The 23,137-nt window shown below is 39.5% G+C and overlaps 1 long non-coding RNA gene across 3 annotated transcripts in view; it reads right to left on the reverse strand.

Annotated features, from left to right (window-relative positions):
- The window catches only part of LOC124953697, a 241,591-nt gene that overhangs the window by 46,365 nt on the left and 172,089 nt on the right, over positions 1 to 23,137 (reverse strand). For all 3 annotated transcript variants that reach the window (XR_007102304.1, XR_007102305.1, XR_007102303.1), the window contains exon 3: positions 16,114 to 16,201. This is a non-coding gene — a long non-coding RNA (uncharacterized LOC124953697). The remainder of the gene's footprint in view (positions 1 to 16,113; positions 16,202 to 23,137) is intronic.

The raw sequence follows: 23,137 nt of genomic DNA on the forward strand, positions 1-23,137 counted from the left end.
TTTTAAACTTACATTTCTATATTATACGCTTCGTTTAATTTGCCTTGTTTTTCTTTTTATTCTTTTTTTCTTTTTTTCTTTTTCTTTTCATTCACAATTCCTCGTCCTATTCTTCCTTTTTATTTTATTTGTTTTTTTGTTCAACTTGCAAATACTTCAGCACTCTCCATTCATAACATTTCTTCATATTATATCATTTCCATAATCGTAATAACATTTAAATCAGATAGGAAAGTAAAGCTACCGTGTCGAAGGTGATATTAAAAATGCTAATTTATCTGAAAATCCAGAATACATGTCGTAGCCGAAGTAATCTCGTGGACAAGAGAGCAATCAGAAGACATTCTGTTATCCCCTGGGGAACACCCATACTTAGCTCACGGAAGAGTCTGCGACTTAAATCGGATCCATCGACAAACCCCATCGATTTCGACTTCTTCGACTCATTTGCGGCTACCGTGCCGCACACTAGGCCGCACCCATTTCCTGCTCGAGTAGAGAAAACTCTTTAAGAAACGTATGCGACTTTTTCCATTCGACTCAACGGGGCTTCCAAAATGTATCTTCTAGAAAATTTCAGCTATCTCATTTTTTTTCCCCTCTCGTTCATTAGATCATTTATTTCTAACAGATCGCACATAATTTGTCATTATACTCGACATCATTTTTAAAAGGTCGATTATTCTATAATTCTATCTGTTTTCTTTAGAACAGATTTTTTGTTCCTATAATTTTATGAATGAGGTTCAACAGAGGCAAGCTATTAAAGCATTCCAATCCTAAAATCGAACGAGCCTTTCGTGCTTCCATTTTCAAAAAGGAGACCAACGTGACAAGGGTTTGGTCTCGCGATCGTGCAGCTCATTTATCACTGACAATGATATTCGATGACGACGCCGGAGAGCGTTGTGACGATCCTAACGAATGACTTAACTAACTTCGCTTGACCTGTACGGTGAAGGTGGTCGATCATCTTGACCAGGAAATCACGATGCTTTGGATCTCTGAGAAACTTACGTTCTCACGTATTCTCTCTCGGGTTTTTAACTATTTATTTTTTCTCTTTTTTCTTTTTTTTTTTACTAGAAATTGATCGAAAGTTTTGTTCACATCGTTTTGTTCAACTTTCCTCTCTCGCATACATACATTTATCTGTTCTCGAAAGTTCGATATTTCTCGATCGTGATCAACGGAAGTTAGAGGAGTGAGCCAGGTGGCGAGATTGATATTGGTTAGCAGTCCCCAAAGCACCACAGGACATTCGAGGACCTCCTACCGTCGTGCTACCAGTCTCTCTCTAAGGGCTCAAATCTATCTCAGACTCTCAACTAAATAATAATACTCAAATTACTTCCTGGAAAAGCTATGCAAAAAGGACGGTCAATGTCCAGAGGAATATCCTTTTAAAAAAATCATCTAAATAAGAGAAAGATGGAGAGATAGAAATAGAGAGAGAGAGAGAGAGAGAGAGAGAGAGAGAGAGAGAGAGAGAGAGAGAGAAGATTTATTCATTCATTTTCCAAAGCAAAACGAAAACCAGAGAAGAAGGTAGGACTCATAGGAATGGCGATTGGACCAAGAGGATTAAAGAAGAGAGAAAAAAAGGAAAAAAGCGAGAGAAAGAGAAGCAAGGATGAAACTCACGCTCGAAGAAGAAGGCGTTAGCATTGGTGGATCCACTCGTAAAAACCGAAAATCCGCAGATCGGTGATCGGCGATAACCGAAAATACAGCTGCAGTTTTGCGGTCATTCGATGCACGATGTTCGTAGATGGTCGATCACGATTACGAGAGAGAGGGAGAGAGATAGAGGGATAGGGAGAGACCATAGGGAACATATTTTGACTGTGAGGCCCGTAATTTGGTTGGTATTGTGGCTTCGCCATTGTCGCGAAAAGAAACGTGAGAGTGTGCGAGAGAAAAATAGATAAGGATCGTGCGTGTAAACGCGGAAAAATGCATAGACGCGAGCCTGTTTTGCGATTATTGTCGTGTTGTCGTTATTGTCGTTGTGTTGTTGTTGGTAGTCGGTCACTCTCTTGTCAAAGCTCGTCGTCAGGCGTGTATCATGCTGCTGGCGATTCTGGATGGTACTACAGGATATGGCACTCTGGATGGCATTCTAGAGGGAAATACACGATCCGTAAGGTCCATTGTCGACCACGATTGCCGCGTTCGGATAGATTCTGCGAGACGATATCGCACTTTCGAAGAGGAGGAGGAGGAGCAGGAGGAGGAGAAAGAGAAGAAGGAGGAAGAGGAGACGGAGGAATGGGAATTCCTCCTCTCGATCACGCTTCAACGTGCTCCTCCTCTTTCTCCCTTTCTTTATTTCTTCCTCCTCATTCGATACGTCGTAGATCGTTAGAAGAAATTGTGTCGGTAGAAGGAGGCTCGTTAACGTTTCTCCTTCTTGGATATATAAACGACGTGCGAATAGTTATTTCTCGAACCGTGTGTATTTTGTAATTACAAAAATTAATCTCGGTTGGAATGGAATTAATGTTAATTTCAACGTGAAAACTTTTACGCGAACGATATTAGATATATTATAGTTCTTATACAAAGATAAGTAAAAAGGGAAAGCAATAAACAGGAAAATTCCAATGTACCATTAGAAGTTTCGTCGGTTCGTTCCTCTCGAAAATTTGTGAATCGCAAAAGAGAGTCGTCGCATACGCGAGAATCGAGCGTTGGGCAGCTGTCGTTCTTTCTATCCTATTGTCGTACGATGTTTGAGTGTTCCCGAACAGTAGAGAACACCCGGTATTGTCCTGCCTCCTGAGATCTGACGATTACTCCGTCCGATACGATCTCATCTGCATCCCTCCTTTAACATCTCTTCTTTTCCTTCTCTCTCTCTCTCTCTCTCCCTCTCTCTCTTTCTCTCTCTCTCTCTCTCTCTCTCTCTCTCTCTCTCTCTCTCTCTCTCTCTACCTCGCTTTCGCTCCTCTCCCTCTTGCTCACCCCTCTACGTACATACGTGTACACGTACTCCATTTATAGGAGAAGCCTCGTCTCCTCTCAGCGATGTGTTTGCGAGCAAACGCGTGTTCCTGCATCGAGAAACACGTCCCTCTCCTACTCGAGCAAGAAATCCTGCGGTCAAATATCATTCCATGGTGAATTTAGATGTCGAGATTGGCCAACGGTTCTTCCTTCTATCCCTGAGACATCCTCATTAAGAGGGTACGATACAACATAGAAAATTTGCCGATTTGTCCCTCTTTTGATTTTCTCTCTCTCTCTCTCTCTCTCTCTCTCTCTCTCTCTCTCTCTCTCTCTCTCTCTCTCCCTCTATCTCTCTTCTTTTTGTTGTAGTTGCTGTTATTGTTATTGATATTCCCATTGGTTAGAACGATTTGTGCTCCATTGTGTCGTCGAAATCCTATGAATATACCTATTCTATTTTTTATTTTTCGATCGTCATATAAACTCGATACGAGAATGTCGATTCTCTCTTCGTGTCTCGTAATTGGATTTCTTTCGAAGGAGATCACGGGAAACGTCTACGTACGTCGCAACATATGTGCCAGCACTCGCGATAAAGGGCTCCACTCGTCGGGAACAAGCCGTTCCGAGAAACTCGCTTTCTTGCCTCTTTCTCTATGTCGCGAACGAGCTCGACGACGCGTGCATAACGAGGCGATCCTAAGAAATCCGGATAAAACGGTATGGGAGGGAGGAGGCTGGAAAAGGGTTCAGGATAACTCGAGAATAACTCGATCGTTTAATACGCGATATTCGAATCGAACGTGGATCGTAACGAGACCGTCTTCGCGTTGAGAATCGATTTTTCGATTTGCCAACTGCAATAAATCAGTATATTCGCTCGTACCGTGGCGCGCGTTGCGTTTTCGAAAAAAAAAAGAATAAAAAAAAAATAAAAAAATAAAAAAGAAAAAAGAAGGTTCAGAATTTATTTCGTTCGAGCAGATAGTAGATAAGAGTACTTTGGTCTTTATAAATTGTAACGTCGATATAAATAATCGAATTTTTATTTTTCCAAGCAATAAAATCGAAGATTATATTTTTATTCATATTCGATCCATCTATCGGTCAACTATCATTGCCGATGTTAAAGACAGCAGAGCATTTAAAAAAATTCCATGACTTACCAATTGGAAAATATTCAAGATAATATGTATGAGCTTCGAAAATACAACGATTAGTTTCTTTAATCGTTCTAAATCCCATTGACCGTGCTCATTATTCAAAAGTAGAGCGGATTTGGATAACCGGAAGGGACGAAGATTTAGTCCACTTAGCACCTGACTAACCTCACCAAGTTCCAAAGCTTCGACCTGCGAGTCGACGCTCATTCTAATTATTCTACTTCATTATTATTATTAAGAGAAAGAGGAAGATTTTTTATTAAATTCTAAACGAAAATAAAATGTAATATATAACGACGAAACGAATGAATCCAAAAATGCATGGAGAATTCACCATGAAGATTCAGTCAGTTCTAAAGAGAGAGAAACAGAACGAGGTGAAGTACGGGTAAGGGGAGAGACCCGAGTGTGTAGAATATATAGAGAAGCAAAAGGAGGTGGTACGTGACACAGACGTCACATTAGATTTGGAGGGCAGACATGCACGTTCACAAACGTATCTCGCGGTGATCTCTCTTGGCCCTCTTTGCTCCGGGCAAGCACTTCGCTTTTCGGCGATGGAGGTGGTGGTGATGCTGGCTGGCTGGCTGGCTGGCTGGCTGGCTGGCGGCCTCAGCGCCAGCACGACGACGTCGGCGTCGTGGCGCGCCGGCTTCAGATACTGCGGAAGATAATCTCGATCTACGCCAAACAGCGTGAGCGGCTAAACCCTTTCTCGGATAATATAGATAGCATTCAGCATCCCCTTCTCTCTCTCTCTCTCTCTCTCCCTCTCTCTCTCTCTCTCTCTTGAAGATGAATTCAATAATGCGTTCGTGTGTACGCGGTATGAATGAGGGCATTGTTGGTCGGTCAGACCAGTATACACATCCCACCTCACTCCTAAAACCCATGCGTTTCGTCGTAAGCAGTAAGGTGAAGCTGAGACACTCGGAGATGGAAATATGCGGGAATTTACATGTGTAAGAGAAAGAAAGGGATAGAGAGAGAGAGAGAGAGAGAGAGAGAGAGAGGGAGAGAGAGAGAGAGAAACGTTCTTCGTTTTTCTTATTCTCTTTTTTTTTCTTTTCCTTCTTCTTTTGCTTCCTTCTTTTTGATCCCATTCAACGCTAAACTCGGCGTCGATTACGATCGCTCGATCTTTCCGATTAGATGGGGATGAGAAAATGAGAAATATCCGCCTTGGGAAATTAGAAGTTGGATCTCAAGTATTTCCGCTACTCTAAAGAGGCTTTAGAACGTGATTGGGGATGAGAACTAACGAATAACCGTAGAATTTCTTCGCAATTTCTTAGGTTTCTTCTTGTTAGGTTATACAAAATCGTGGGGTTAAGTGCAATACATAGAGATGACGCGTGATAAAAAAGGATTCAAGCTCAGTGACGGTATCGAAGCCGGTAAACTTGACTTCTCTCTCTTTCTCCCTTTCTCGTCGTTCTCTTCATCACGAAAATGCCTAAAGCGCTGCAATAAGCCATAAAGATACCGTAGCGGATACTACGAGGTACACGTGAACCCTTCCTTATAAAGATATGTGTATCCTGCATCGAGAATAATTATATAGACGTGAACGATGCACCGGCCCGTAAAGCAGCAGATTCGTAGCGAGATGCACCCTCGACGGGTACACACATGGATTTTCTCTTTCTTTCTACATCGTCTACCTTTTTCTCCTTCTTCTTTTTCTTTTTATTTCTTTCTTTTTATTTTCTTTTTTCTTTCTTTCTTCTTAATCCTCCGGCACATATTTGGAAGATGCAACGGACTAAGAGACGCATCTCGTTCTCTTTTTAAATCCTGATTTCTTTTTTCTTAGATATCCATTAGCGCAATATCAATTTTATTACACGCTTATAGGTTATCATGCTAGTCATAAAACGAGTAATAACTACTAAATATATAACTTTTTTTTTTTAATTTATATATATAATATATATATATATATATATATATATATATATATGGCAATATCACGCGAATCGTCAATAAGTCGTTAGGATTATCTCTTCATTGCGAATATGTACATATTATATAAGCATAGTAGCATGTGTCGCAACACAAATAACTTTTTATAAATTCATGAGATCAAAAATTATCGCTGTTGCACGTAATAACGTCGGATGCCGTCTATCGCAGGTGGTTATACCAAGGAAGGGAATCGAAGATAGGTGAATGCATATAGTATAACAGGAGTGATACCTTCCTCGCAGGTGCACCGAACAAGATCAAAGAGACACCTGAATTTTATCGTCGGCCACTCTTCCATATTTTACATATCTAAAATGTGCCGATTAAATTGATGAATTCGAAATTCAATGCTGCGAACGAATAAGTTCCTATCTAATTGTAAATATCTTGTAATAGAATGATATCAGGAAATTTATCTGCGATTATATGTATATTTATGCCAATCATATTATTATCATATAGATATAAATTTTATTAATATTTCAACACGAAGAATGAATAAAATTTTTTATTTATGGTGTATCAATGGAATAGGAAAAAGACATATAGAGGTTTTGAAATAAGACGTTGAATATTTAAGGTACTTAGTGTAAATCTTTGTGGTTTAGCAACCATGTTCTCGTATTATTCACTGTCATTATATCGGTGTCAACTCTTTTTGTTCAGGAGGATTACGAGAGGTCCTTCTCAGCAGGGAACTCTATGTCCGATTGTCCTTCGACAAGGAGAATTGCAAAGGTCCGCGAAAAGAGGAGGGTTCGCGAGGAAGATGGAAAAGAAAGGACATAACGGTGTCCTTAAAATCCTTCAGTTTTAGGAACGTAAAGCTCTGCCCGCTTTGGCCTTATTTTCGTCCTTTTTTCTCTAATGTTCATCCGACAATAACCGAGACAATGCTTAGACCTATCTCAAGCATGATTCGAGCCCAAAGGTGTCTGGATTTCTTACAAGAAATCCCTAGGGAAAATCGTGATCCTACCAAAGTACTTTTCCCTTCTTTTGAAAAAATCGTTAATGGCGCTACCGTTCCTTCCTTTCTTTCTTCTTCTTCTTCTTCTTCCTCTTTTTCTTATTTTAAAGAAAGATATCAGAGATCGTGTTGAATTTTTCCATCACCGCTAACTTATTCCAAGTCGTGTCGTTTCGTTGATCGTTTATCCGATGGGCGGACAAAATAATATAAGTCAGAATTATTATTATCGCAAAGAAGCACTTAATATTAACGCAGTTACGACGAAACTTTGACTTATATTATGTTGCCCATCCATCAGAGCTTTTATGTGATCCTATTTGTTTAAATGATATCTACGATATTTTATGTGCATCATCTTCGAATATTTTCTATAGACCGATTCAAGAATCAAATTAAAAGATGTAGATCGAGTAATCGTATTCTTTGGACTGTCCAGAACGTGAATACGTTCATCACCGGTTAAACCACCACCCTTCCGGTTGGTAGTCGAGCGATCAGATTAGAAATCACCCCTTCTCTTTCTCGTTACTCGCTCTTCTCTGTGGGTACGTTCCTTTTTTTTTTTTTATTCTTCTTCTTCTTTTTCGTTGGTCGAGGAGAGAGATAGAGAAAGAAAAAGAGAACGATAGATAGAAAGGAGGGAGCGTAGTCGAGCGTGCAAGCTGCAATCGGCAAACGCTTAATGGAGACATCGGTTATCCGTGTCTATTCTCTTTGTACTTTCAATTACCCCTACCCACGTGCGAAGTCACGTACGTAAGGTATCTCCATGCTTCTGCCTACACCTACATATATGTACACATTCGCGCGCGCACGCACACACACATACACATAGGATCTTCTCTCTTTTCCGATGGAAAACGAACGAGTGTCGAATATATATATATATCTACTACGCGTGGGAGTGCCACAAAGACTTTGAAGAAGAAGAAGGAAAGAACGAGAGGAGATCGAGCGCGTTTAATTTTGCGGTTTAATTATTTTTTAAATTAAAGCCGAGTTCTTTTCTGTAAATGTATGTGTATGGGCCTGGGTGGGTGGGGTACTCGTATGCGCTCTCACGCACGATCCATGTTTTATATTCCTTGCAGAGATACGCCAGGATGCTCTCGACCGTATGAGAGAAAGAGGGAGAAAAATAGAGAAAGAGAGAGGGAGAGAAAGAGAAAAAGAAAAAGATAGAAAAAGAGTAAAAGAGAGAACGAGAGGGAAAGAACAAGAGAGTCGGTAGTGAGCACGGGGTGGCTTGGAAAACGGAACGGGGGACGTTTTGAATGTGAAATACCGTCTCTCCGGTGTTAAGGGTGGGAGGTGGACGGGGAGAGGGTAGGTAGGGGTTGATTGTGCGCTCGTTCGTTCACCGGCTCTCGGGCAACGAGACGTGGGGGTGGGCATGCTGCCGGGAAAAAAGAAGGCGTCGAATAAAAATGTAAAACGCGGTTCGCCTCCGGCCTTTCTGTTTTCTCTCTCTCTTTCTCTCTCTCTCTCTCTCTCTCTCTCTCTCTCTCTCTCTTTCTCTCTGCGTTTGCGCACACGTGTTACGTAAGCGTGTTTTTATACATACATACGTAGAGGTTTGTTGACGCGTGTGTTTACGTGTGAGTAGTAGGTGCCCGGGTATCCTCAGTTGTTTATGTAGGCAAGGATAGTCGAAACACATCGAACACTCTTTTATATTTTCGCTATTGTCTGTTTTTCAGGAGTTAGTTTCCCTCTTCTTATTTTATTTTTTTTGTTTCTTCTTCTTTTTTTTTAGATTTTCTTTGCATAGCAAGTTCGCATTTCGTCGATAAAATTTTATTCCCAACACGTGGGGAAGCGTGGTTCCATTAGAGGAAAGCTTATTTATTCTGCCTTTATATTTTATTTCTCTCTCTCTCTCTCTCTCTCTCTCTTTCTCTCTCTCTTTCCTCCATCTCTTTTTATGCAGATGTGAAGCAAAGATGTACTTGGATATCCACGACCGGAAAGGCAAAAGTTTGCAAGTTAATCGGTAGAATTAAGTAGTAATGCGTTAGAATTAATTAATGAAGATTTATTTGCTATGATTGTACGAGATAGTAAAGTTTTACGTTATAGTATGTTAGTAATATGTGTTGAATTATGTGCTTCAAGTATCACATCCTTGGTTTAAATCATTAATTTTTTCTCGAATCTTTAGACTTATGATAGTTGCAAGGCAAGATTAGTTACAGGAATATTTTTTAGCAGCATATTAAATATACGTATAATAATTTTTTTTTCAACTCTTGGCGACGAGGATAAGTCTTGAAAAAAAAAAAAAAAAGAAAAGGAGAAGATAAATCAACAACGTGATCAGTAGCACATCGAAGAAAATTTGAAAAACAATCTGCCGTTCGAAATGATGAACCGACGTCGTTCGAAACAATATTCTCGCAAGGTCGACTCAAATTCGTCGTAAAAGATGCTCGTGCCAAAACCATAGAGTGTATCAATGTTTCATTGATACAGATCGGTGGTTCAATCGATTGATATTCTCGTGTAGACTAAACTCCTCCTTTCGAAGATGTTGTCCGAAGCAGGTGTCCGAAATGAGGACGACTACGAGTTCTCGTTCGTCAGAAATTAATTTTAATTATCGATCGATCTGGCTCAGGTGAAAGATCATTTCTTTTTTTTTTTCTTTTTTATTTTTTTGGATGCGAATGTGTATTGACGAATGATGGATGGTACTCCGAGTAAACGAACTTTTTTATTTCTACGTTATGTAAAGCCGCATCGTCCAGATGTAATTTTATTACGAAGAGTTGGATTTCAATATCAAAGAGGATATCATATTTGTACATAGATCATATAATCGAATGAAAAAGGAAATCATTTTCCTATATCTTAACGGAGATCGTTTCGAAGGACGCTCCATCGTCCCGAACGTAACGCGAGGATTACTTGCCCAACGATAACGCTTGAAAAGATCACCAATAAGAAGAGCGAAGAGAGAAAAGAAACGGAGGTTGGTATCCAGCTCGCATTAGTGAGATAAGTCAGGTGGAATGTAATAGGAAGGTGTCGGCTTCGTAGCAGCAGCTAGAAGCAGAGGAAAAGGGAGAAGGATGAAAGTGGGGATGCCGAGGGTAGGTATATTTTTTTCACCCCTTTCTTGCAATAAATCTGGTCGCGGGGAATTAGTTTGGAGATAAAGTATAATATCGGGCCCACGGTGGGTGACGTCAGAGGCTGCTCCCTAGTATTTATGGTCGCGATAGTGTCAGTCGCGTGCGCGCGCGCGCGCGCCCCCTCGCGCTCACTGCACCAACCGGCACCCCCAGAAAACCACTAGCTGAGAGAGTCGAGATCCCAAACCCCTGGAACGTCGACGGAACCAACCACCTCTTCCTCCTTCTCCTGCTCCTCTTCCTAGCAGCTACGCGGCTAAATTATTGGAAAATAGTCGGTCGCTTGGAGAGATCCTCCAGCAACGCACGAGCCACCACGAGAACGATCTTTCTTCTGTTTTGTATTCCGTGGAAGCTTCGCGTGCTTTTGCTGATTTATTCCTCTTTTCTGCTTTCCGGTTACCTCTTCCTCCGTCTCTTTTACTATCTCTTGAGTAACTATGAGTTAGCAACTCTCTCTCTCTCTCTCTCTCTCTCTCTCTTAAGAGAGATGTTTTATCTTCTTATCTTTTCATACTTTGTTTTCTTTCAACTCGACAATTTTGCTTTTCTTTTATCTTTATTATATAACGAATATTATTAATTTCTTATAAAGACCGTTTGTAAATTGTCTTTATGAAGTAAAAGCTTCGGCAGATGGTGCTAGATCACTGTAGAAATTTATGGTATCTCTCTTGGGAGCTAATAAAATAATTCTAATGTCAACACCCGTCCTTCGTTGCGCGATTGTTCTCTTTATCGTTGTCTAACTTTTGGCGAGTCTCGTGACCCTCGATAGCACGGATGCACTTGTGCGAACAGATGGACGTTTGATTTGCCCAATTGGACTCAGCGGGTAGTCTTCCTCACCCTCGGTAAGGGTGAAATCGATCCTTAATGTTCCTCCTAGCTGGCAAAACATGAGAGTTTGATCATAAGCGCTCCTGTAATTGCCCATATATGCTTCGTATCTCTCTTGTAAATGCATCCAAGATGCGATTCGATTCTAGAGAATTATTCAATTTTTCCGCAAGTTCTTGCAATTTTTGTTTCTATTTTAAAAATAAAAATAGTTCTATCTATTATTTTACAAAAGAAATGAAGTTGTATTACTCAATTTTTTTTCTTTTTTTGATATCACTATTCATCATTTAAATAGAGATTGACTAAGATTACACTAGGTATACCTACCATACCTATTCTCAATCTTTCCCACTTTCTCTTTCCAGCAAGTAAGCATTGGAGTCTCTTTAATTAGCATGCTGCGTATCGATAAACGGCGCAAGTCAAAGTGCGCGCCGGAAATTATCGCGCCAATTACACGTGCCATTAGAGATACGAACCTAGAGAGTTGAGCAAGTGAGGGAGAGAGAGAGAGAAAGGACGATTTGAGAGGGGTTGCCGACGATCGGACGGCTCGCAATCGTCTAATTTACGCAAATTGCAAATCTGCCCAGAGCCGCTTGGCATGTAATGCGCTAATGTTGGCGATCCTCCGAAGCAGTGCCGGCTCGCGCAGGCACAAACTAAGATCTAATAAAGCGACAAATCAGCCTAACGAGCGACACACCAACGTTGGAAATGCTACATACCCCGTACGTTGGATTAACGCCGGACACGTTAATGGCTTTCCTATGTACGTAGTTACACAGACTACCGTATGGAAATTTCTGAACGGACTCGGTAGTTGTAAAAAAAAGATATATATATATATAATTTAATAGAATTTTCAGGTATTAGGCGTTAGAAAAAGTACGTGGAAGTAATTAAAAATGAAACGATTTATTATTATATTCTATAGGAATTTATTTTTATCTTATTTCCGCATGTAGATACGACGTGTCGCGGCTCCCTTTTTTTCTCTTTGTTTTTTCTGTCTTTAATCTAACACATTCTCGTGTTTGCCAACGATGGTATCTACTCTCGCTTCTCGATTATCTGTGAAACACGAAGCGATACTCGTCGAAATTAATTTCAGGTTGACGTACGACGGGCTCATAATATTGTCTCGTAACTCTCCGTCGGCGAGAGAGCAAGCTTATCTGTTTCAGAGTGGCGTTTCAATTAGCCACGCTCCCGTACAAAAGTCTTATCCAATCGCTCGTTGCATAATGAACGCATAAATACGTCGATCAATCGATCGATCGGTCGATTCTCTCGCTATACGGAAATTCAAAATCGTCAAATCGTCGTTATGCAATGTGCATTATCATTTTATTCTCGTTTATAAACACTTTTCGCGTTAGAATCATTATGGAGTTTAAAAGAAACAAACTCGTGCCATCGAGATCGATCATATTGTGAGATGGAAGACGAATGGCCACGTTGCATCGAGTTAAGAAAGAGACTTCCGGTTCAGCATCATCGTCTTTCGTGACTCGACAATGAGAAAGGTTTGAAAGGTGCGCGCTAAAAAGGCTCTACTCGATGTGTCCCGCGAAACTCGAGTCACCTTTTTTTTTCTTTTTTTTTTTACCCTCGTTCTCTCGAGTGGTGGTACACCTTCAGAGAAGGGCCTACGATCTGCCCTATCGACATCTATAGAGTTCGAGGGCGCTAAAGCGCTTAACTACAAGCCACTCCTCGAACGATCGAAGCCAAGTGTACCGTTTTTCTTCTGTCGTTCATTACACAAGTAGACTACTACTCACACTGATCCAGGATCCTTGAGAATTATACATCGTAGCTGACGAATTTTCTTCGACCTACCTACCCTTTTTCTCTAATCGTTTACCTTGTTGTTACTTGTCTACGTCCATCGACTTTTCATCTCGTGAACCATGAAAAAGAAAGGTAAGGGAGGCACCGCCCATTGCTCGTTACAAGGCACGAGCGTTCGTAACTTCTCTCTTTCTCTCTCTCTCTCTCTCTCTCATCTTTGAAAATTTCTCAAATAAGACTTCAACTCTACTTCAGAACTTGAAATTATATCATATTGAGTATATACTACATATAATATGACTCTACTTACATTGGATTTAATTAAAAACAACTTATATGAAAAATGAATCGGGCCTCGATAATTACATATACATCAATTTCGAGATGCAATATAAAGATGCAACGACCAATCCCGAAAGGAATAATCACATCTGTAACTAAGTTCCCTCTCTTAAGGGCCAGCGTACAATCTCTCTCTCTCTCTCTCTCTCTCTCTCTCTCTCTCTCTCTCTCTCTCTCTCTCTCTCTCTCTCTCTCTCTCTCTCTCTCTCTATCTATCTCTCTCCTTCTCTCTCCTTCTCTCTCTTTCTTTCGTCATTTGATGAATGGTTACGTCGAGATCGTGCGAAACGAATCACCGTTTTGGCAGGTCCATGTGTAAACGTGCAATTAGGTGGCAAGGTAGACGTCGATCGGTGCGTCTCGATCGAAGAAAATATTGTGCCGTAATGATAGAAATTAGGGTAGACTTCCGGCGTTGAAGTATCCAGAGTCGTTAAGGTGGAATGCGCTACCAGATAACTACGGATCCACCGAAACACACAACGTGTCTGTGTCTGTGTGTTCTTCTCTCTCCCTCTCTCCCTCTCTCCCTCTCTCCCTCTCTCTCTCTATCTCTATCTATCTATCTATCTCTCTCTCTGTGATGGAGAAGAATAATTTTCAGATGAGATAGCCACCGAAAGAGAAGAACCATCGATGGGCTGTTATTAGATAGGAATTTTTCATTCTTCTTTCGTGCAGGTAATTACATAGTAATTAAACTCGATTATGATTGTTCTTTAGTAACTTCGGTAGCATCATGTCACTCATTCTCTTTCTTTATCTCTTTCTTACTTCTTTCTTTTCTTTCTTTCATTTTCTTTCTTTCTTTTTCTTTCTATTCCTTTTGACTTTTATTATACATTTAAATTCGACATCTTAATTTGACTAATGACTTAGCTATAATCGTTTGTGCTCCATCGATGATGTCTTGCGAAGCGTTTTATTGAAAGAGGTAAACGATCGGAAAGAATGGTATAGCATCTCCACATTTGTAATTTTCTTCCTTCTTTCTTTTTCCCTTTTTTTCCTTTTTTTTTTTTAAGACCACGAGAAAGATACGTAGAAAAGGTTAAAAAAAAAAAAAAAGAAATGAAAAAAAAGAAAAAGAAAAAGGAAGAAAAAAATGGGAGAAGAAATTTTGTATGGCTACCTAGGGGGTGAGAGTCGTGTCTAGAAGTAGCAAGAAACTAGGAGAGTTCTATTTGGTCGTCTCTTGTCCCGTGCCATAAAGGCGGACAATACACCATAATCCCTAGAAAGAATGCGGGGTATCTCGAGTCACAATGATATCCCGCATCGTCGGACGGACAGTCGTTTACTACAACTGAAATCGATACCTTGGCAAATCAATTATGATGATACAACCCCAAAATTGCGACTTGAAAGCGCATATTGACGTTTTTTTTCCCCCCCTTTTTTTTATACTCTAAAATAGATAGGTATCATCAAATTGAGATAGATTATCTAAATTTAAATTAACGAGTCAGTTTTTGCGATAAATCCTATAAAAATAAAATATATATTTTGTGTTTTTTATTTTTATAAGTCAGTAAAAGACGAAATAGTTGACTGGAAGGTGTAGGATGCCCCTAGAAAAAGATAGAAACTTGGAAGAAGAAACAGAAGAGAGAGGATCTTACGCGGGCGAGATGCTTTTTACATTTTACGGTGTTCGCACCGTCCATAAATCAGGCAGGGGGGCAACCATAAAACCGTGGTATATTCGTGCGCAAAAGAGATAGAGGCAACGTCTAGCGTTGGTCCTGCGGGGGTGTCCTCTTGAAAATCCTGGGTCAGGAAAATGGGACGAAGCGCAGGCAGGGTGCAACCATTGACATTTCTTCTTTTCGTCTCTTGTGAAGACGGCGGAGACACAATAGCTTAAAGACATTGCGACATTTTAGAGCGCGGATTGCTAAGAAAGAGCTAAGAACAACGGATTTGTCTTTCTTTCTCTCTCTCTCTCTCTCTCTCTCTCTCTCTCTTTCTCTTGTCCTAACTTGCTCTAATATACCTATTACTACCTGGATTTTCATCCTTAAGCTCTACTTATCCTGACGGTATACTTCGGCGAATATTTTCTGGACCTAATCGGCTGATCTCGCATGCGAAATCGTGGAACTTCTAAGACGGATCACTATGAGAAGAAAAAACGGTGATCAGTAAGACAGGTGGCTCTCATTGTTCGTGTTGGGATTAGGTTAAGAAATCCCTTGGGTTAAGAGATTCAGCTGGCGTAATTGGAGCGTTTAGAAGATTCTTCTTATACCGGAGGTACTTTGAATTTTCATGGTAGATTTTCATGGCAGAACTTTCTTGATCGTAACTTAGATATTTAACTTTTACATGATAAACGAACTAGTATCTAAACTAAAGAATAAAAAAAAAAAAAAGTTTTATCGGGAAACGAAAATAGCCTTAGAATGTTTCTAAAATTTTGAAAGAGGCAACGAGGCGAAAAAGAAAAGGTAAAGGTAGTATGGATTTGTGAGACTGGCGCCGGCTTTATGATACCTACGGATGTCCTTTTGAGTTCGAAATTTCCTAAAAGGTTAGTATGTCTACCTACAGTTCGAAAACTCGGCCCACTAAACTCCAGTACGAACTTCTTATAGGCAGGGCTAGAGAAACTAGAACGACCGAGTTACCCTAATTTCTTCCGTGGAAAAAGAAATTTGCTCTGCACGAAAGTCCCATCCTGATCTTTTCATTAAGAAACACAACCTGATCTTTTCATTAAGACTTGTTTTGTTTTGTTTTTCCTTTTTTTAATTTCCCAAAAGTTTTAAGATTCGAATCACGCGTGAACGAAGAGGCCGGTGACTTTCGATTAATCACCACGCATTTTTGTGGTTCGTGGTTGCAATATATTAGGAAGTTCAGAAATGGACAGAGAAAAAAAAAAAGAAAAAAATAAGGGGTGAGTAAATTATGAGTCGCCCATTTTGGGTCTACTTACCTGAACGAAGTAACGGTGCTTTGTCTCTACTCCGCAATCTTGGAAAATCTCCGAGGACAGTTTTCTAAGATCCTTTACTCGTTGTACCCTGTAAGAACATATTGTTTTGGATGAACATTTCTCAACAACGTAGATATAATAAAAATTACCTATGTCCGATCGAAGAAAATGAGTTAGAACTTTTGCAAATACTGAACGTATCGATTTAAATCTCGCATAGATTTCTGATCTAGCATCTTTGAAGATCATAGTAATTTTGAAAATGTCGGCTTAAAGTGGACGCAAAGGTTAGACTGTACGAGTTTGCGAATAACAGAGAGACTAAGCCAGCAGCAAAGTTGAAGAATAGAAAAAGATAGACCGTGTAGGTACGTAGCTTCTCGTAGAACGAATACGATTATCTTGCTCGCCGGCGAACGAACGAGCATCCTCCTCGTATCTGAAAGAGATCGCCTAAACGGTCACTTATCTTTCTCGTGCTGGTCCTCGTCACGATAAGAGTCCGTGGTTTTACACCGTGTTGGGGCGTGTCGAAGATATATCCGGGCCTGCTTTTTCCTCGTTTGTTCGAAATTGAAGTTTATCGATGCGCCTGTTAGCCGCGCGCGAGTCTTCCTTATCTTTTCTTTTTCAAAGGCGTGGTCGACTCGTTCTCTCGTCGCTTCTTTTCTCATCCTCTTGCTTCTCTTCTTTTTTCCTTTCTTTTTTTTCTGCTTTTCTTTTTTATACCAATAATCGAGAAATGTATAGCTCGTTCGATACACTTTCGAGATTTATTACGATGAGAAATTATAGTTTGTTCAGTGGGTATAATTATTTTTAATCTACAATTAAATAGTAGAGAGAGAGAGAGAGAGAGAGAGGGGGGGGAGGGAGAGAGACTATTGATTAAAGAATTCAACATTTGCTAGTTTTTTTAATCTATCTTTTTATTTTCCTTTTCTTTTCTTTTCAAGACCGAAAGTCAAACCTGCAAGATTTTAGAAGCTGTCATTGTTAGAAAAACGTGAATCCGTGACGGCGTCGGCGGTCTTCGAAAAAAATCAAAGGAGGGTGAAACGCAATTGCCTGGCGTTAGCCAGAATTCAAAAATATCAGCACGACAAATCGGAACTGTGTTTAACGCGCGGCGTCTGCATGCCTTCGAGACGCTTTAAAAAAATTTCCTGAAACTTTTTCCGATCTCAATGAAAAAACCTGAACTTGGTTTCTTCGGATGAATTACGGCTTGGGCCAACTTGAAGAATTTTCAAACTAATAATCGTATGGTAGTAAATCGTAGTGATTTGCAATGTAAACATTCGCATTGATTTCAAATGTAATTCATTAAAACTACATTGTTTATTCTCTTTTAACTATTGCTTGACATTCTCTATTATGGTAGTGGCTATGGTTTTCGAAGAACACGTTGCTTGGTTGACCTGTTCTCTCTCAGGATCGATTCTGTGGATCCCATTAATCCCTTTGGTCAACATTTGCGAATCAATCGCAAACTCAGGAACGGCAAACACGTCGTTGAAGTCGATCTCTCGTACATCCATACGCATACATATCTATATATAGAAGTGTGGCTTTCTGAAAAACACACACGCATACTTATATACACACATAGAGATATACAGACTGGGCATATAAAATTTTGTTTTATTATTTATTACATTGGAAGATTCATAAAATAACAAATGTCATTCCTTATGATAAATCAAGTTATCGTCAACTCTCTTTATCATTTTGTATATCTTAAATCGAAGTATCAAAAACATGTTACATGTCGTGTGCACAGAATGCACAGAAACGTGTACACAGATTCGATTTTATCTGAGAGTCTTCCAACAACTCATTCTTCGTTCGTTCTTCAGGACTTCGTTCGATCTTCGAGGACTACTCTGCGAGCTGGTTTGTCACCAAAAGTTCCGAATCAAAGAGAACGAGATAGAAGACGAAGAAGAAGAAGAAGAAGAAGAAGAAGAAGAAGAGAGTTAGGAAAGTGCAAAAGCGAAGAAGAGAAGGAACGGTTGGTACTAGTAAAAGAGTAGCAACCAGGAGAATGCCGTTCCTTATCACGGTGGCATCGACAACTGTGAAAGATCTCTTTTCCAAGGTGGACTGAGGAGAGAGAATTCGGTCCTCTCTTTCTCTTTCTTTCTTTCCTTCTATTTCTTTCTCCTCTCTCCCCCTCTCTCTCTCTCTCTCTCTCTCTCTCTTTCTCTCTTTCTTTCTTTCTCCTATCCTCGAGCCACGTCTCCTCGTTTTACCCCTACTCCTCGCACACAGGACCTATCTCTCCTCCAAATAGGTCTTGTAGTACTTAGGGTTCATCAAGATAACGTTTGCCTGGCTTTGTGTCTCCTCCAAGAGAGAAAGAGGAGCGTAGAGGCGCGATGGAGGTTGTGTATGCTCCGGTGGAGCCAAGAGAAAGAGAGAATGAGAGAGAATGAGAGAGAGAGAGAGAGAGAGAGAGAGAGAGAAAGAGAGAAAACATATTGTAGGTGCTACGCGAGCGAGTGGAAGTTTACGTTTTGGCCTTTTCGGGCTGCGAAGAGTTTTAAAGAACTTGCTTGGTTCCTTCTTTCCTGCCTTCGTTCGTTCGTTCGTTCGTTCGTTCGTTCGTTCGTTCGTTCGTTCGTTCGTTCATTCGTTCGTTTCTTCTTCTCTCATTCTTGTGACAGACTCGGGATAAGTGCAAGAGATGAGAATGCATTGTGAAAAGTTTGCGGATAGTGAGAGGAGATCGTCGAATTCTGTCGAGTTAGATAGACAGAGAGAAAGAGAGGTACTCGAAAAACGAGATTTCTTACTGGACCCTTTTACAAAGAGAGGACTGTATTCTTTGCTCCTCTTTCTTTTTATCGATCGATACAAAGCTTTCAAATCACCAAAAAGAAAAAAAAAAAAAAGAAAAATAGAAAAAAAAAGAAATACGATTGTTTTGAATTTCCTCACACTTTTTCAAGAGGGACCTCTTACCTATTGTGAATATCTCCTACCTATATTTTTTTTCTCTTTGATAATATTAAACGGATTTTCTCGTGAATATATATTTTCTTTTTAAACGAAATTTAACTTTCTCCAAGACGATTAATCTCAAGCACTGGTAAGTTTTATTCCAAGAGAGAGAAAGAGAGAGAGAGAGAGAGAGAGAGAGACCGATTCTCTCCTTAAACTTATTTTCAACGGAGTCTTTCTCTCATTCGGAGAGGGTCTTCCTCGGAGAATTTATCAGGCCGTTGGAATTAATCCGGCATTAATTCTAATCGTCCAGCGATTTATTAGCAGACGGTAAATCTACTCTTGGAAGTTCTGTAAGAAGAAGGAAGGGCCGGCAAAGTTTTCTCGCTCGCGGCATTCACTCGTCGTAAGAACGTAAAGGAAGATAAAGAGAGAGAGAGCAACGATCCACTTTGATTTTCTTCACTTTTATACCCAGTCTCAATGAAATTTCGCTTCGCTTCTATTTCTAATTAACTATATGTGAAAAACAGTTGAGTGGTTTATCATTGTCTAAATAATAAATTAAACAAATAAATCATACGAACATTTCAAATGTCATGATAAACAATAAAAGCCTTTTGAAACAATTCATCCTAATATGTTTGAGTAAAAATACGTTAATGCGTTTGAGTAAAAATTTACCTGATTTAAGTATATGATCTCTTATAATATTTATGACCCACCATTATGGTTATCTGATTTACTTTATCTAAGCTTTTGTACAAACGCCACTGTCACTTAAGGTGCTCGCAAATCTTCATTAATACTGACCGGATGACGAAAGGAAAAAATAAAGGTGTTGTAACTTCTATAGCTATTTCCAGATATATCTATTACCTATACTTACCTATCTACCTAATTACTTTTTAAAGACCAAAGTTAGAAAAAACGAAACAGATCTTCTTATGAACAAGTTTACAACGAAGTAAAGTTATACCTATTGCTAAGATAAATTTTAAACTTCAAGGGAGAATACATTCGTGGTTTCAGGAAATTTTTGGTATAAACAAACAATAGCTATCTCTCTTTCAATCTCCGAAGGATAAGGAAGAAAAAGAAAATGAGAGAGGGGCAATGGGGAAGAGAAAAAAAAAAAAAAAAAAAAGAAAGAGAGAAAAAAAAAAAAAGAAAGAACTTTTCTCCGCCTTGGCGCTCGCCCGTTAATTTACGACGTTTACTTTCTAAGAGGATAGGTAGATACTTCTTGGACTTTTAGGTACAAACCGAACAAGTTAAACTCGTAAAACTCGCGAGAAAGAAAGAAATAGAGAAAGACATATGGGAGGATTTTGCAATTTTTCGTTTCACTTTTGCAAGAAAAAGAAAAGTTAAGAAAAAAAAATATATATATATATATGAATAACAAAATAAAAACAAGAAAGAAAGCTTTTTCAATCGATCTCGAACAATTATTTTTAGAAAACTTTTCAAAGAGAAAACAATGCTTTCCCCTTATCTCATCTAGATAATTTCGTTTTCATGAAAGAAGATTTTCCCTTTTGAGGAATACACCTACAGGCATTTGCGAAGGGCCTCTCATTAAATATCAAGGATAATGAGTTTTACCTAATCACCTTTACCTGAGAAACTACTGAAATATAAATTTGACTATGGTTCCTTTTTAACGACTATCATTAGCCCTTTCATATTTTTGTCAATTTAGTATTAATAGCTGGATAAATAATGAATAATACATATAGTCACGTCTTCCATAAGAATTTTTATTAGAATAATAGATATGCTAATAGATTCATTTTACTTGAATATAATGCTTCACTTTTCTTATTTTATATCGTAATTCCTTAAGATCTGTTAAGATATTTTATTGATAAATACTTTTTCTCTAACTTCACGGGGGTATCGCATTTAACTGAAATTTTACTCGATAATCTCCATTCGTTAAATTTTGATCAATGTAAGTAATTAGGTATTAGGTATAACCTTACGAAAGTATAATGTCGAAGGAAAAGTTATTATCGTTGGCGAATTTGACTTTTGGGAGATGGGAAGGAAAAGAAAAGAAAGGAAAAGAAAGGAAAAGAAAGGAAAAGAAAAGAAAAGAAAAGAAAAGAAAAGAAGGAAAGGCGTTATCGGTAAGGAGGCCCCCGAGAGAAGAAGCAAGATTCTCTTTCTCTGTCTCTCTCTCTCTCTCTCCCTCTCTCTCTATCCTCTTCTTTATCGTTTTCTCTGTTCAACCCCCGTGGCTTCGACCACTACCACCAACACCACCCCTTTACTTCCTCCACCATCTCTATTTTCGCCGAAGCTCGGGGCTGCCGTTTCGGTGTTCACACGGACGCACACAGGGCTGCCAGTTACTTTTTCAAACGTCGTACCTTTATCCGAGGTTTCCTTATCGGTCGAGCGCGCGCCACGCCGGTCAAGGAAGAAGAAATTGCCGAGTTTTCTCGCGTCGAAGCGGAAGCATAAACCGCGCGTATTCTCTTTTCATCTCCGTCTTTTTATTTTCTTCTTTTCTTATTTTTTTTTTTTTTCTTTTTTCTTTTTCTCTTGTCTCTTTTTTTTTACGTTTTTTCTTCTTTTTCTAATTTTTTTTTCTCTCTTGCCTATCTCGAGATTTGAACAAACGCGTTACAATGAGAATTTATTTATCAATAGATTTCTGTTTTCATTCATAAATATATACGTATATGTATGTATATATATTTTTTTTTTTTTTTTGTTTTTTTTTGTTTTTTTTTTTTTTTTTCATACATTATTAATGATAGGTAGAAGCAACTCGAAAGACGATTTATCACAGTACGGAGACAATAGCGATTTTCCAAGTGAAGATGTAAAGCGTGTATAATTATCGTGGTATCAGGTTTTAGTGTGTAAGTCTGCATATAGACAGATAGTACATAGGTACCTATGTGTGTGTGTGTGTGTGCGTGTCTCTCTCTCTCTCTCTCTCTCTCTCTCTCTCTCTTTCTCTCTCTCTCTCTCTCTCTTTCTCTCTCTCTCTCTCTCCCTATGAACGCGCTCGAACTCTCCGCTCTCGAGGCAGAAAATAATAAATCGATACCGACGTCGACGCGTCGCGATATCCGCCGAACTTCGGAAGCTCGCGTAGCCACGTAAATTATGGTTATTCTCTTGACTCGAGCTCTTCCTCTTCTTCGTCGTTACGCCGATGGAATATCGGATCAGAGCAAATATCTGACCGGACATCGGACCAGTCAATCGATATACGAAAAAAAAACATTGATTTTTCATTTTTCGTTTCGTTTGTTTTTTTCTTCGATAATTATTTCATATAGAATCAGACAACAACAATTATTTCATATAGAATTTTGAAATACTATAGGTATAATACCTATGCGTAACTAGTAGTAATATTTATAAAAGAAAAGACCTCGTAGGGGATAAAACGTTAGGTCTACGTAACATGTAGATATGTATTATAACACAGAAATAGTAGCTAGGTAATACCGATACTCATAAAAATCATCGCCCTTTATCTATACGTATAACGGAGGAAGAAAAATTGTGCAATTCGCCGCACCATAAATCCCATCGTTTTCGCAGCTCGTTTTCGGTACGGTCAATCAACATCGCTCGAACTCGATCGATCGCGTTATTATTATTCCTCTCGTACGTCCGTAGGTATTATAGATAGGTACATATGTATACACAATCCCATATATACATAGAAGATGTCAATGGATTGCGTTCTAGCGTAGAGATGCTAGAAAATGTTGCGTCGAGATTGTTGGACACGGTAGCGTTCCGTATGGCTCCTCTTTCGCGGAGGTGGAAACGAAAGAGGGAGAGAGATAGAGAGATAGTGATGAGACCGGGAGGGGGGAGAGAGAAAGAAAGAAAGAGAGGGGAAGAAGAGTTGTAAAAATGAATCGATAGGCGGAGTTTTTCAGGAGGTGCCGCTAGAGGCGCTGGAGGTGGGGAGAGCGATAGGCGGAGTCAAGCTGATTTAGGGCCGCCATTTTGTGACAATGGACGAGAGGGGGTATGCCTATCTGATTGGCTGATCTACGGACTTCTCTCGTCCTGGACAAGCTTCTACAGATTGTTC

The sequence above is a fragment of the Vespa velutina genome, chromosome 13 (genome assembly GCF_912470025.1).
Source record: "Vespa velutina chromosome 13, iVesVel2.1, whole genome shotgun sequence".
Classification (NCBI taxonomy): Eukaryota; Metazoa; Arthropoda; class Insecta; order Hymenoptera; family Vespidae; genus Vespa; species Vespa velutina.